Source organism: Anopheles nili, chromosome X (assembly GCF_943737925.1).
Source record: "Anopheles nili chromosome X, idAnoNiliSN_F5_01, whole genome shotgun sequence".
Classification (NCBI taxonomy): domain Eukaryota; kingdom Metazoa; phylum Arthropoda; class Insecta; order Diptera; family Culicidae; genus Anopheles; species Anopheles nili.
Genome location: NC_071293.1, coordinates 605,172 through 617,115, shown reverse-complemented (window position 1 = coordinate 617,115; position 11,944 = coordinate 605,172).

The window sequence follows — 11,944 nt, the reverse complement described above, 5'->3', positions numbered from 1 at the left end:
TCCTTATCCGTTTACCTCCCATCTCGTTTTCTCTCTCCTTAACTCCAGCTAAGCATTAAAGGACTAATCAAACAAACAGCAAAATGAAGGAAAAAAAGCCACCAAATACAAAACTGAACCATTGCCTATATAGAAACCATATACTTATAAATATACATACATATATGAATAGAAAAGCCTACTCAGTAGCAAATGGATAGCGTGTGGCCCCGGCACTATGAATGCGGGGGCGTGGAAATGTTCTTCAGTTGCTCGGGCAGCTCTTCGTCGCTTCGAAAGCAGCCGTTATGTAAACTAATAGTATTCTTATGATGTGTCTACGATGGAATGCCAAACAAAGTAAAGCGTGGAGTATTATACACATAAGCACACACGTACACAGCCTACCACACAGGAACAAAAAATGCATACACACACATCAGGGCATTAGGATGGAAAGCAGTGAGAAGGGAATAAGATTAAGCAAAGCGCTTGTTTACCGCAACAACCATAACCGAATAGGTGCTGGATGGATGTGAGCTCAACATGGCACACTTTTCCTTCCCTTCCCCCAAAACTGGAGGGCTGATCACGCAGGTGAAGGCGCAGAAAGAGGACAGGAACATACTGTGCCGCAGCTTCCTCCGCGCGGCCCCTTGGAGGCCTCTTTCGAGTGGACAATAATTATGGGGGAAAAGCATAGACGAAAAACCAAAATATACACGTATAACAAGCAACCATGCCGGGGATGCAAATGAACTCTTAAATAAATTATCGAGCTGGTTATGATGGCTTCTGCCTACTCGTTCTGGAAGCCCGTGTCGGTTGCACGGTCGGAAGTTGGATCGGTACGTACCGCACACAGCGCAACCAATCAATTCCGAAACAACTGCAGCAACCGGAAGCATAATGCAAGAAGCAACAAAAACAAAATGGCGCACGAACACAAGTAAACGCTTAACGGAGTACTCCGCAATCAGCATAATAATTCGCTCCTCTACCTATCTGGCCGCGTTCGCGAGAGAGCACGCTCGCCACAATTACGACAGCTGTCAACTGAACCGCGCGATTTCGCTTGACGAGCATCGGACTGTCAATTTCAAATATCGAGTGCTGTCAAGGTGCGCTTGCTCCTCGTGGTGATCGAGAGGTGGGTGCGTGCCATTCTGTACATAAAATAGAGACAATTTGAAATGCCACTGGGGTGGAGCTCGCCGAACTGACTGTTGGAGAAGGGCATACGTGGGTAGAGAATAGAAGGAAAGAAATAATGTTTAAAAAAATAGTCAAATACCTATCCAGTCAGCGTAGCCGATGCATTTGCACACTGCAACGTTAGAGCGTACGATAGCTAAATGTAAAGGAACTCTCCAGGACACACATACACACACCAACACACTCGCAGTAACACACAAATATAGTGCTAGAATAATTCAAAGTGCTTCTAACACACCCTACGGTGGTGCGATGTTGTGGTGCAACAGGGCAGGGAGTCTCATTGATGGTAGAGATGATAACACATGTATGTATATAAACGTACCCATATGGAACGCTAGAGAGCAAGCAATCGCACGGAATCGAGGACATTGCAAAAAATTAAAAAAAAATTAGACGAACGCCATGGCGCTACAGCTGATTCTGAAATTCCAGAGGAGTTGGCAGTCCAGCTCGTAATTGCATCCGTGCTAGGCCAATGTCAGAATACTCTAAAACCAGTATTATAGAGACGCGCGTATGAACAGCGAGATGGTTTTGTAAAGGGCTGCCTGAGGAAGCGTAGTCAACGGGGATCGAAATAGTCAAACTAAAACGTAAACACTTCGTACAAGCGTTGCCACCGCAGGCAAACTATAGACATTGTTAAACGTAACCGCGCTACATATGCATTATGCCGCCGGCCGGTCTCGCGAGGATATGAACATGATGGAGAACGAGAACGCAGCCGGCTGTCTAGGTAAGGTGGGATTGAACATACAGTTGTCAGCTGAAAACTCAACTCCCAAATTTTGGCCACCTTGAAAAGATTACATTTATCCCAACCATCGATCGTGGAAGTTGACTGGACGGCAAGGCAGGCTTTTTCTCGCATTTTCCTTCAGAGCACATCAGGAAGTTGAGACACATCCTCTGGCAGGTGAGGATGGTGAAGTTGTGCTCTAAACTGTTTAGCTAACGACGCCAAACTGTTGCACGTAAGGCTCTCTGGTGTATAGGGAGCGTTTTTGGGAGTGAATAAGTTGCGAAGGTTCAGTTACCGCATGCAATTGAAGTTGATGTGCATGGGTGTGTACTATGAGTGCTTCCAAAGCCAATGCCGGCTGCCGTTATGTCGACTTTGGGAGTTTTCTTATTTTTAGATTCGGGATTCATTTTTTCTGGTATTGGTGCCCCATTTTCCACCATGTCCTGACATTCCGTTTTTTGTGTGGGAATCCGTTCATTCAGCTTTCGTTCCAAGGAAGGAAGGTCACTCGCGAAAAGGGCGAACCATAGCAATTATTCCAAAACGAAACAAAAAACAAATGGTAACCGAACGAATATTATAACACTTACTGGTATTATCCACCCACATGTATTACACACACAAAAGAGAGGAGTCGATTCCAACAAGCGCAAGCCAGCAAACTCGGATCGTAACACGTGAATGTTGAAAATGAGGTGGCAAAAGCAACAAAAGGTGGTTAAAACACCAACGAGCGCATGGCATTGTAGCACGCGTACTTATCCTATCGAGCAAAATAAAGACGATGGAACAAGAAACTCTAAACAATGCGGGCAAACCTCGAGTTGGGTCCGTCGATTACTCTAACCTTTCGCTTCCTGGTATCCGATTGCTGCGTCGAAACAGCCTGTCGTCCTTTAGAAAGAAACGATTAGCGGATGGTGCGGTCGCTTGCCTACAAACCAGTTTCCCCTTTCACCGGGTTAAAAGACCTCAATGCTGGCTTAAGGCATGAACGCGCCCTTTAGGTCGTCGAAGACGTTCGCGTTTCGGGCGACCAGGAGGGGAATCTCGGTGCATTTTCAGGTCCTGGTTAAACCGTAAGTCATCCTGCCGGTCTTAGGGTACCAGAAAAAAAGAATTCGCCGACAAAATTGCACCGGATAAATCATTCGAGCCGGTTCCGACGTGCAGGCCTGGGAGCTCGCGTACGGTAAGGGCCCAAGGTGACCGGCAAACGCTTAAGTTAATCATGAACTTTAGCACCGAGAGCTAAACTTTCCAACCCGGGTGGTGCGATTTCCACGGGCACGGGATGAAACTTTCTACCCACCGGTGCGGCCGTAGCAATGCGCAAGCGGGGCAGGTTCATTACAAAAAGCAATTGAAATTGACGGTAAATAAGACAACTTCCCAGCAAACTGTTATTGTGTGCCGGGAGAGAGGGTTTCGGTGAGTTTTCAGGTGCAAGAACAAACTGCACAGTGCTGCAATGGCCGGCCCAGGTCAGCTGGAAGGACGCCAAGGTGCGAGAAACGCACAACAACGGGCTGAAAGAGTGAAACGAGCCGGCAGGAAAGAAATAAAACTACCCTGCAGCTGGCTTGGCGCTTCCTCGGGGTCTTACGGTGTTGCTGCCGGTTGCGATAAAAAGTCGGGATGCAGGATGTGCTCATTTGGACCCTTCTCGAGCATACACTAATATTCTCTAACCTTATGTGTTACACATACACGCTGGCGAAAGGACGAACTAGCTGCAGCAGCTTTCGCCATCTTGGGAGGAGGAGATAGACCTTGAAGAGTGGGGGGTTGAATCAAATTTGTTGACTTCCCTCCACCCCTCATCCTTCCACTTTCACACTCTCCCGGAGCGCAACTCCGTGAACAGCAACAAGAAACGCCAACTATCGTGGGCACGCGGCCAGGAGGAACTGAGCTAAACATTAAGTCGAAAAAAAAACAAACAAAACAAAGGATGAGGTGGGTGTATGGTAGTGAGGAGGAAAGAAAGCACTAAAAAAGTTCTTATCCTGCAGGGACAGGGTAACAGGAAGGACCTGCTCGGGCTAGTGCTTCTCGCGTGGTCGAACGGATATTTGGAGCCAAATATACTAAGCGAAGGAACACCAAGGTAGGCACCTTTACTGGACCGGGTTAGGGTGAGTTCCGTTGAAACAATCGGGCTAGCGAAAACAGTAGGGGAAGAGATGGGAAGAGGGATGCTGGTTACATCCTGCTTACGTCCTGCGTTGGTGTGCGCATCCTGCCAGCAATCGTCGCCGCCAAGTGTGGCGCGGAAAGTCGCACGGAGGATGGATTTTATTGCTTTTTGCTGTTTTTGGTTTCAGCCCAAGCGATAGAAGCAAGACTAGGGGGCGAGGTGAAGGTAGGAAAAAGGAAGGACATGGGAAAAGAGAGAAGGAAGAAGGGATGCCTTCGAAGGCGACACGCCAGTTGCAATCAACGCCGATCGACCGAGGAGTTTACAAACGCCAGTCCGGCTTTCCCGACCGTTGGGAAAGGTCCACCAATGTGGGTGCTGTGGTTTGCGTTTTTCTCTTCTTCTTCACCCTCTTTTCATCCCTCACCCATCATCCTTGTGGCAAGGATCTTCATTAAGCCTTTGTACCGAGCTCCCGACCCGCCCACGAAGAACTAGTAGATTCGGTTTCGGAAAAGGATGAAGATGAAAAAATGAATAAAAAATACCTCTGAAAGAAAAACCTACTTCAAGAGGGTAGTGGAAGGACAGCAGCAGAGGCAGGATTAAGCATTATCAACTCGGAACTATCTCACATGCTGTTCCTCCCGCATACAATCCCATAGCGCTCCTCCACATCGACCGAGATTATCGCGCAAAGCAGCTTAAGATAGTTTTTCGATAATACTCCGGAGCTAAGATGGGCTGGTTCCGTTTGTGTATGTGCATGTGTGTGTGTGTGTGTGTTTCTTGTGTCCGTTGTTGCCTCGACCGGCATGCCGGAAGTGCCGGTACGGCTGCACTTAGAGCCGGCCAAACGAAACGAACGAAACTCCAGGCAAAGGACCAGCCGCAAATGCAAGACTTTCCACTCGAATGCAACTCCCGTCGCTCCCTTCACCGTTGTCGCAACAATGCCGGTTCCTCACTCTACTGGAGCGATACCGAGGGATTCGAATTTCGACTTAATTTTAGCTCGACCTTCTTTCCCACCCAGCGGCAGGTGTTTAAGCTGAAACCCCGAGCCAGACCAGCTGCTTTGATGTTGGGAGAACAAATTGCAAACGTGGAGTGAGCAAGTTTTCCCGGAAGGTTTTCCCACAACTAAACGTGGATGAGAGCTGAGAAAGGAGAGAGAGATAGTGAAAAAAATAGAGAGAAGAAGAGAGAGAAGCAAAAAAGGATAAAACACACTCACTCCTTCCTCGGTGAAGATAGTCCGACTTTTGGCTGGCGGAGTTACCGACCCGTCAGGGGCAATTGAAAAGCGTCTAGTGAAAAAGAGGAAAAGCGGGGTTACGTTTTCCACACGACTAAGAGTAGCAGGAATCACGAAACGAGGAGAAAACGCACCCTCTTCTTCGGAGTGCTTGCGGTGAGGTTTCTATTAAGCCTTGCACACCTCGCCACAGGGCCTTACATCGCATTTTATTGCCTAGTGGAAGAGAACGATGAACGTGAAGAAGCAGAGTCGAGTTCATGAACGAGGTTTATGACCAGTCTGTGATACTTACTTGCTAGTGGACGGGGCAGAGATGAAAGCAGGGCAAGCAAGGGCAACGACTAATCCTTCGATTTGTTCGAGAATGGGAACGGTATGAGAGACTGGAACCCATTCACTGTGGAAGGTTCGATTGGCTTGTATCACCCTTTATGTCCACCTCTCTACTAGGTCGTTGGATGTGGGTCAAGGTGTCCCAGTCGGGATTTCAAGAGTCAGTTAAATTTTGAATTCTGGAGTTTCAAGAACCTGACCAATCATATATTTGGATGATCAAATCTCCGTAAGTCCTAGATACCTGTTGTATCAAAATTGGACAGATCTCAAAAGACAGAGCTGTCAGGTTCTCATTACCATCTGGTTGAGACACTCTCGATATAAATTCTGAGATTCGATGACTAGGACACTTGCATCTACTAGATGAAGTTTTCCCCGTGATGCTTCATTAACACACGAATCCGCGTCAATAGCGACTATTGCTAATAACTCAGCCTATCAAGCTCGTCCCAACCCTCAGCCCTATTTCCCTCCCTTTACAGCTCAGAAGCAAGAAACGGAGAGAAACCGGAACCAAAGGACACCCGGAATTGGGGCCAAAGTTGATCGAAAAAGTTTGCCACATATTCGTCCGCTTCCTTTCGCCGCCTTATCGCTTGAAGACGCGGTCAGATCCTTCCTTCATACCCTATCCCTCCCTTGAGCTTCTCTTGACCCACACACTTTACTGGCATTCGCCAATCCTCACGCGGTATTATGCAAGTCACATAACCGAGCGGAAGTAGCGGGATGTGGGCACGGAGCTGAAGCGTACGTGAGCATGCTTCCCCTTCACCTTCATCCTTCCAACCCTCTTCTAGTCATCCTGTTGGCGCATCTCTTCGCGAGGTGATGAGAACCAAAAGGACGAAAAGCACGACAAAAAAGGGTCGGAGGGCTGTGTGTGGTAAGTTTTTATCCCTTTTTCTTTTACTTTTTATGACCCCCCCCCCCTACCACCCTTTCTCGAACACTCTTTCCTCTCTTCTATCTCCACCATCGAAAGACAGCACCAACATTTCCATACACACTTTCCCGAGCGACGACCATTTCGGACCGTCGAGAGGCTGCTTTATTTCGGGGCCAAAGAAAAAGTTTTCCCATTCACTTTGCTTGCTTCTTTAATTTCTTTTCATTTCTTTTCCCTGTCTCCTCAAACCGTTCCCTCCAGTTTAGGGCAGCCGAAGAGGAACACCCTACGAAAGGGAGGCTAGGGACCGACAAGCAAACTGAGTTTTGGTATGATGTGTTTTTTCTGCGTATACCCTTTCCACTGCAACCTCACCCTTGCAGTAAGGCTCTTCCTGGCTTAGAATCGGCTCCTATCACCCGAATAAGCCACGGATTGCGTCGGGGAGGTGCTGCTTTATGTGCCAATCGGAGGAACAGTCCCGCTATCATCTTCTTGCGGTTGTTTGCTCTTCATTTGCGGAACCACCGCGCATTTCCACGACCACTTTTCCACCCACCTCCATCCCCGCTCCATTCGCGGTACAAAAATAAACACGCAATTTGCATTAATAGACTCGCTGATAGCGTATTCGGGGCTTTTGAGAACGGGTGCGTATCGAGTTTCCCTCGGAATGGCAAATTGCTCCATCCCAGGCACACTGGTTTCCCCCAACAAGTCCACGAACCAAGGGCGCGTGGTCGCCCATCCCAGCGTATGGGTACATATAATTAAAAAGCTTATCAATTTGCCTTGATGTTGGAGATCAGAAGCAAGGAAATGATGGCTGAGGTTCTTCCTACAGATTCATCGTGCACCCTAGCATATGACTTTGCAGCTTAAATTGATTAAAAAAATAACACCCGTACCAGTAAATCTCGCTACTGTCCGTAAAAAATCTGTAATTAAATCATCTGTGGCCTAAATGCACTTATCGGTAAAAACACGTTTGACAGGGAACGCTTACACTAAAAAGAGAATTCATATTGAAAGTCAAGTCACATAGACAAAGTACGAGAGCGACTTTTTTCGGTATCACGTACCGCCACGTGGAGTAAATCACGGTAGCCTATAAACCATCGTGAGCAAGGTTTTGGATGGCCCTTTTTTCGTGCCACTTGCAACAAAAGGCACTGCAAAGATGGCACCATGGTTTACCCGAGAAATCATAAACTATTTCTCTTCTTTTACTCGCGCAATTTAGTCTCCACCATCGAACGACAGGCCAATAGAAGCACAGCACATGCGTGTATTTCGTACTTGTGGGGGGCGCATTTTTGTAAGGGTTTTTATTTCAACGAGCCACTAGACAAACAACGGTATGGAAAGGAAAAAAAACCTTCACCAATGGAAAACCTAACAAAGTGTCGCGAGCCGCAAAACCTGTCCAAAAAGCCGTCGCTTCGCTTCCAGACGGCAATAATCATAAATTTATTTTTCAAAGCCACTGGGCGCCTCCACCGGCCGGTTGTGGCATCAACCACTGACAAACCGGGCCGCCATCGCGATGCACCCGTGCCCGGCTGGTGCACCATTGGGGCAGCCACAATTGCACCGGCCAACTGTTTCGGCAAAATAAAACAAACTTATAGAATTAAATTTATTATTTAAACAGTCCAGTCTGTGCCTGTTGGTAGCGGAAGGGTGGTTGGGGGCAAAGCAATGGGAAACTGAAGTGACGAGAGGGTATGAGGAGGATGCTGGCAAATGCACAAACGAGCTCAGCTCCGAGTCCACTCGACTCCTGACCGAGGCGAAAGCGGAAGGCTCGTCCAGAACGGAAGTTAAGTTTTTAAAAACTTCCATAACCACCCCCCCCCCCACTTCCCCCCACCCACTCCACCCAGCTTCTCCTCCTCCATGACCATCGAGAAACGCTTCCGATCGTCGCCCCACAGCGCCATCATTATCATCATCATCGTCATGGCGCTCGCGGGAAAAGTGTTGGACGGAAACTGGAAGCCAAAAATAAAAAAGGAGGAGGAAAAACTCGGGCTGCAGTTTACCCCGTTTTTCGGCGTGGAAACCCGTTGGCCAACTGTAAACGTATCAGGCGCGTTGACGCAAATGCAACGCGATGAGCACGAACCGTCGGCCGTACTTTTATTAGCTTTCGCCGGGGCTGTAAAAATAAAGATGGCGCCGTCGCACGCTTCCGGCGTCCGATTGGCGTGGGGTGAAAGTTTCGTTGGAGAGGAAGGGAAGGGCAGAGGATAAGAGACAAGCTGAAATAACATTCCGCAAAGGACACGAAGGGAGATGCAATCGCGGTAATGTCTTGCTCTTCAAAACAAAACTTAGTTTTAAGGCTATTTAGATATTCAACACCTCGATCTCAGCTCGTAAATGAGTGAATGAGTGCAGCAGCGCGCTGCCTATAGAATGACAGGGCTTGGTGGGAGAGTGGAGTGAGAGAAGAGAGGTAAGGGAACTTTCCTCCACTATCACGTAACCCCACAATTTAGCTCCCCGAACGCAAGTACAAAGGGCTTGCTGCCTGGCATTCCGCGTATTCTGCATTCCACATCCCTTAGCCACTTCCCTCTCCCCCCACACCCTTCCCGACCTTCTCACCTCCCACCATCCATCCCCTGGAAGAGAGGCGTAATCCGATTAGCTCAACCGATCCATCAAACACGGCTCCACCGTTGCCACCGAGCCGCATAGTTGCAGCCTTTGGCCGCAATCGCGCTGCAAATTGAATATTGCCCGCGCAACCTCCGCCCTGATAGGGGTCCGCGTGGAAATGGGAATGTTTGTTCATTTTCCCTTCCTGTCCTTTCTCCATATACGCTCCATTACATTGAGTCCGCGGCTGATTCACTCGCTCAGGGGAAAACGGAAGGTTGTCAAATTTGAAAGCCATCATCCATCGATCAGATGCATCCGACAATCGGTGCAATAACACCAACTCACCCCTAAGCGTGGTTGAGGAGGAGGGAACTGGCTGGGAGGGAGTGAGAGAGTCTAGCTCGTCGTTAATGAAATTGCGCCACGTGTTACTCATCGCTTCGTAACTCGAGCGCTCGAGCTCCCTGCTAGAGCGTTATTTTTGCCCTCACCGGATGCCACCCCCAACCCTTGGCGGGGGGTGGGATTTCCGTTTGGTTTTGGTGCGTGAGCATGTGTGTGTGTGTGTGTGGGGGGGGTGAAGGGGAGGGTTTGATTTTTTTGCGCTTCTTCGGTTGTTTAGTGCGATTTGGTTCGCAATCGCGGCAACCATTCCTATCAACCACATCCCTCCTGGGGTGGGTTGTTGGAACGCGTGCTTTCACTCCCCTCATTCACTCTCTCCCACACCCTTACCTCTGTTTCCCAGGAGCTGGAGAAGGAAAAACCGCAAAACATTCCACCCCTCCTCCAGCGTTCACCAACTGGCCGTGAGCGCGCATTGTTCCGCGTTCCGCGGTTTTTGCCTCACTTCCGGTATGCCACCTCGGAGAGTAATATTTTTATTCTATTTTTTTATTCACCCTCTTCCCTCCCTTCCCCCACGGGCCGGATGGGTGAGCCTCCTGCGGTTGATTGGTCGAAACTGAATGTTGCAAACACGCGAGGCATACTCGCGATACCTTCAGCACCCCTGCATGGAATCGGAAGCGGACGTGTGTGTGAGTGCGAGGAGTGGAGGGAAGGCATTGAAACCAAATTAATCCAGCGAAGACCAACGCGAGCCCTTGGTCTGGGGCGTTAATTTGTCGACATCGTTCCAATGGTAGTGAATCGAACAATGCCATTCGTCCTTTGGCCCCTTGTTCCAACCGGAGCTACTCATAATTGGTGTGCAGAGGGAGAAAAACCCCAGGACGAGTTTGAGAAAGAGAGGAAAGAGTGTCCCTTCCGCTTTCCTCTTTCCCTTTCGGGCACGACCAACTGGCGAATTAATAGCAGAAAGGAAGAGAAAATCTTCGGCAGCACTCCGTCACTCAGCCACACGAAATTGACACGGGATCGAACATAGGAAATGACAGCCCAAACAACAAACGAACCCCACAACCATCTCCTCCGCTGCAGATCCATCATTATCAGACCCGTCATTCGACGTCATTGTTAATGCGAAGGAACAGTCCGGTCGTGGTCGGGGTAGGGTGGCTCTTTTTCATCCCCATTTTCTCAATCATTTTTCCCCCAGCCAACCTTTTGTCGCTCCGACGTATGCTGATGAACAATGGATTAGTTTTGGCGATAGGTGCGAGTGTTGTGTGGAGGTGGTAGGAGGGTTTGCAATGGGATGGGGGTGGATTCCAAGCTCGGCTGATGAGTTCGAGGATCGGGCATCAAATCCAGCTCCAACATGCGTAACCAATCCGGTTCACTCCTGCAACGCTCGTTTCTCGTGAAAGGGCACGCTTCGAGGGAAACCCTTCCAGGTGTGGATGACCGCGAGACAATGCATCCTGTCCACAGGGGCGAGTCCTGAACCGAGGGCGAGTGCTGCATCCATGTGCCACATTTAATTGAGAAAATTATTTAACCGAAACAGAACACGCAAAACGGAGCGGAAAGTAGAAAAACTCGCTCCAACTCCCACGAGAGGAGGGTGGTTTTTCCAATAGTTTTCCACCTCGCGGCGTCCAACGACCGTTCATCCGGTTTACATGCCCCATGTTCCCACGAATTCATTTCCAGGTTTCGCTCTTTCCAAGCGCCCATTCCGACTTGCCCCGTCTAATTGGACCGCGAAAGCCGCGTAGGGGGAAGGGTGCACAGCGACCGGGTACGTACCATAGGGAGGGTGCGGTGGAGGCCTTGCTGAGAAAATGGAAATTTGCGGTTAAACGAAACAGATCAATCTCAATTTAAAGTTTGCTCCAGTGCCATTGCTTATCGTTGTCGTATTTCTGCTTCACATTGTCGCAAGGATAAAACATCGGTGCAAGGTGGACGGATGGGAAAGGAGCACTGCCCATGGGGACTTATCTCAACAAAAGGCCTTTCCTTATAGGGAGGTAAGAGCAAGGGTAGAACGAAGCGATATGCTTCGCTTACGGTTGGCGGGCCCTTTTGTTCGCTCCGTGGGCCGTTGTCCCCAAATTGTGCAAAATTAAACAATTAAAATGCAAAATGGAAAAGCTAACCTCAAAATAAAAAGCTTCTGCTTCCTCCAACTCGTTTATCCTTTCCCCGCACACTGCTGCCCTGTGGAAAGGGTGGAAATTTCCATCCTTCTGCCGAGTGGTACCGGAAACGGCGGCAAGATTTCGGAGCCTGGGGAAGACGGATTTACTTTGCTGCTCCTGGCTATCGGTGAAGGCCGGAATTCCGTGAAGGGCTAAGGGAAACACAAATAGAATGAGAGAGAGAGAGAGAGCAGATGTGGTGGATGGGTTGGGAGCG